This window comes from Nicotiana sylvestris, chromosome 12 (genome assembly GCF_000393655.2).
Source record: "Nicotiana sylvestris chromosome 12, ASM39365v2, whole genome shotgun sequence".
NCBI classification, from domain to species: domain Eukaryota; kingdom Viridiplantae; phylum Streptophyta; class Magnoliopsida; order Solanales; family Solanaceae; genus Nicotiana; species Nicotiana sylvestris.
The window spans coordinates 142,978,530-142,983,325 of NC_091068.1; positions in this window are offsets into that span (position 1 = coordinate 142,978,530).

A 4,796-nucleotide genomic window follows, 5' to 3' on the forward strand; every position below is an offset into this window, starting at 1 on the left:
ATTATGCTATTCTTGATTGTCACGCCAAAACCGTGATGTTGGCTATGCCAGGTGTACCACGAGTAGAGTGGAGGGGTACTTTATATCACACTCCCAATAGAGTTATTTCATTCATTAAGGCTCAGCGAATGGTTGAGAAGGGATGTGACACGTATCTAGCTTAAGTTAGAGATATCAATATCGATACCCATATAGTTGATTCAATCCCGGTAGTACGGGATTTCCCTGATGTGTTTCCAACTGATCTTCCGGAAATTCCACCAGACAGAGATATTGATTTTGGCATTGATTTGTTGTCGGGCACTCAGCCCATTTCTATTCCTCCTTATCGTATGGCCCCTTCTGAGTTGAAGGATCAGTTACAGGAATTTCTTGATAAGGGCTTTATTTAGTCCAGTGTGTCACCTTGGGGTGCTCCTGTCTTGTTTGTGTATAAAAAGCATGGTTCTATACGTATACGCATTGATTATCGCCAGTTGAACAAAGTTATAGCGAAGAACTGGTATCCTTTGCCTCATATTAATGATATGTTTGACCAGTTATAGGGTACTTGAGTGTTTTCTAAAATTGACTTGCGTTTAGATTATCATAAGTTGAAGATTTAGGAGCCAGAATCCCAAATACTGCTTTCAGGACTCGGTATGGTCATTACGAGTTCCTGGTTATGTCATTTAGGCTGACCAATGACCCAACAGCATTTATGCATTTGATGCACAGTGTGTTCCAGTCATATCTTGACTCGTTCGTCATTTTATTTATTGATGACATTCTGGTTATACTCCCGGAGTTGGGAAGATCATGAGTAGCACCTAAGGATAGTGCTTCAGACTTTGAGAGAAAAGAAATTATATGCGAAGTTCTCGAAAAGTGAGTTTTGGTTGGATTCTGTGGCATTCTTGGGTCACGTGGTATCAAATGAAGGGATCAAGGTGGATCCGAAGAAAGTGGAAGTAGTGTATAGTTGGCCCAGACCATCCTCAGCTACAGAGATCCGTAGTTTTCTTGGCTTGGCGGTTACTACCGCCGATTTGTTGAGGGATGTTCATCTATTGCAGTACCTATAACCAGGCCGACCCAGAAGGGTGCTCCATTCTAGTGGATGGAAGAGTGTGAGGAGAGCTTCCAGAAGCTCAAGACAGCTTTGACTACAGCCCCAGTTTTTATATTGCCTACAAGTTCGAGGTCTTATTGTGGCTATTGTGATGCCTCGAGAATTGGCCTTGGGGTGTTATTGATGCAGGATGGTAGGGTGATTGCCTACTCATCCCGACAGCTGAAAGTGCATGAGAAGAATTGTCATGTCTATGATCTCGAGTTAGCTGCTATTTTTCATGCCTTGAAGATCTGGCGTCATTATTTGTACGTTGTTCTTTCTGAGATTTATACTGATCACCAGAGTTTGCAGCATCTGTTCAAGCAGAAAGACCTTAATTTGCGCCAGAGGAGGTGGTTAGAGCTGCTGAAGGACTATGATATCACTATCTCGTATCACCCGGGCAAGGTCAATATGGTGGTCGATGCTTTGAGTCATCGGGCAGAGAGTTTGGTTTATCTACCAACATCGGAGAGGCCCATGGCGATGGATGTTCAGGCCTTAGCCAACCATTTTGTGATACTGGATCTTTCGGAGCCCATCGGGTTCTAGCTTGTGTGATTTCTCGGTCTTCCTTGTTGGATCGTATTAGAGAGCGTCAGTTTGATGATCCTCGTTTGCGTGTCCTTAAAGACAAGGTTCTGCATGGTGATGCCAGAGATGTAACCATCAGTGATGACGGGGTATTGAGGATGCAGGGTCGGATATGTGTACCTGATATTGATGGGCTTCGGGAGTTGATTCTAGAGGAGGCCCACAGTTTGCGGTATTCCATCCATCCGGGTGCCGCAAAGATGTACCAAGATTTGAGGCAGCGCTATTGGTGGAGGCAGATGAAGAAAGATATAGTTAGGTTTGTAGCTTGGTGCCTCAATTGTTAGCAGGTGAAACGAGCATTAGAGACTGGGTGGCTTGCTTCAGCAGATAGAGATTTCGGAGTTGAAGTGGGAGCGGATCACCATGGACTTCATAGTTGGACTCCTACGGACTTTGAGGAAGTTCGATGCCATTTGGGTGATTGTGGATTAGCTGACCAAGTCCGCGCACTTCATTCCTGTATGTACCACCTATTCTTTGGAGCGGTTGGCGAAGATTTATATCCGGGAGATTATTCGTCTACATGGTATTCCAGTTTCCATTATTTTAGATAGAGGTACTCAGTTCACATCACGGTTCTGGAGGGCAGTATTGCATGAGTTGGGTACTCGGGTGGAGTTGAGCACAGCGTTTCACCCTCAGACCAACGGACAGTCCGAGCACACTATTCAGATTCTTGAGGATATGCTCCGTGCATGTGTGATGGAGTCTTGAGGTTCTTGGGATCAGTTCTTGCCATTGGCGGAGTTTGCTTGCAGTAATAGTTATCAGTTCAACATTCAGATGGCACCGTATGAGGCCTTATATGGTAGGCGGTGTAGATCCCCGATGGGTTGGTTCGAGTCGGGTGAGGCTAGATTATTGGGCATAGACTTGGTTCAGGATGCCCTGGAGAAGGTTAAGGTGATTTAGGAAAGACTCCGCACAGCCCAGTCTAGATAGAAGAGTTATGCAGACCAGAAGGTTCGTGATGTATCCTATATGGTAGGAGAGCGGGTATTACTTCGGGTTTCGCCTATGAAGGGCGTTCTAAGATTTGAGAAGATGGGGAAATTGAGTCCGAGGTTTTTTGAGGCTTTTAAGGTATTGCGACGTGTTGTGGAGGTTTCTTATGACCTTACCTTACCTCCTAGCTTGGCAGGAGTTCATCCGGTATTTCATGTTTTGATGCTCCGGAGGTATCACGATGATCCGTCGCACGTTTTGGATTTTATTTTAGTCCAGTTGGACAAGGATCTATCCTATGTTGAGGAGCCAGTGGCGATATTAGACAAGCAGGTTCGAAAGCTGAGGTCAAAGAGCATTGCATTGGTAAAGGTTTAGTGGCGGGGTCAGCCGGTCTAAGAGGCGACGTGGGAGACCGAGCAGGATATGCGCAACCATTACCGTCATCTTTCACCACTTCAGGTATGTCTCTATGCTCGTTCGAGGACGAACAAATATTTTAAGAGGGGGGATGTAACGACAAGGGCGGTCGTTTTGAGAATTTACTCCCCGGTCCCCTATTAACTGCTTTCCCCGTATTTGTTTCTGCTATTGTGAGTTGCCGGGAAGATTCATTTTGAGTTTCGAAGTATTTTGGGACACTTAGTCTCTAAATGAGCGCTTAAGCTTTAGAATTTGGACCGTAGTCGGAATAGTGTGAAGGCGGCCTCAGAATGGAATTCTGTCGATTTCGTTAGCTCCATTGAGTGATTTCGGGCTTAGGGGCGTGTTTGGATTGTGTTTTAAGGTTCGTAGCTTATTTAGGCTTAAATGCCGAAAGTGGAATTTTTGAAGTTTCCGGATCGATAGTGAGATTTTGATATCGGGGTCGGAATTTGATTCTGAAAGTTGGAATAGTTCCGCAGTGTTGAATGTGACTTGTCAAAATTTGGGGTCAATCGGACGTGGTTTGGTTGGTTTAGGTATCAGTTGTAGAATTTTGAAATCTTATGTTCATTAAGTTTGGATTGGACGGTTATTCATGATTTTAGCGTTGTTTGAGGTGATTTGTGGGCTCGACTAAGTTCATATTGTGTTTTAGGATTGGTTGGTAAGTTTGGTTGAGGTCCCGAGGTCCTCGGGTGTGTTTCGGATGCTCAACGAGTCATTTTTGAACTTAGAGAAGTGGCAGATTTTTCTGGTGTTTTGTTGCAGAGAAATCCTTCTTCGCGTTCGCGAGAGGTGGCTCGCGTTTGCGAAAAGCATCTTGGAGAGTCAGCTGAGTGGTGCTTCGCGTTCACGAAGGTGTGGACGCTTTACCCTACGCGTTCACGAAGGGTCTACCAGTGCAAGCTATGCGTTTGCGAGTGGACCCTCACATTCACGAAAGATGAAATTTGGCCAGTGGGATTTTGTGCATCACGTTCACGATGGTGGTTCATAATTCCAAAATTGGGGATTTGAGTTCATAACTCAAAAATTGGATTGAGAGCTCGGTAGGAGGCGAAATTTGGAGGGATTTTCTGAGGAAGTTTGTGGGTAATGATTCCTAACTCCTTTTTTATTATATTCCATTAATCTAAACATGAACTCATAATCTAATTTCGGATTTGGGGTGAAAATTGGGAAAATTGAGAAAAGTTCTTAGGCCTAATTTTGGAATTTTAATCGAGATATTAGTATCGGATTTGAGTAAAATTGGTATGGGTAGACTCGTGAGTAAATGGGTGTTCATAATTTGCGACTTTTACCCGATTCCAAGATGTGGGCCCGGGGAGGATTTTTGGGCGTTTTTCTGTTTCTTGCCTTCGCTTCGATTTCATTAGCTAAATTAGTTGTTTGTAGTTGTATTTACGTTATGATATTGATTTGATTAGATTTCGTCCACACGGTATTGGATACTCATGGAAAAAGCGTGATATCAGATTGATTTTTCAGCTGGTTCGAGGTAAGTGGTTTGCCTAACCTTGTGTGGGGGAAACACCCCTTAGAATTTTGGTATTGTTGTTATATGAATATCGTGTACGTGAGGTGATGAGTGCGTACACGTGCTAATTGTTGAAAACTCATGTTTTCATTAAATACTTATTATGTTTGTCCTTTAATTGAACAATACTAGTATATGAAACCTTTTGTCTAGCTTAGGAATGCATGCTTATGTGACTTAACTGCTTTACTTGCT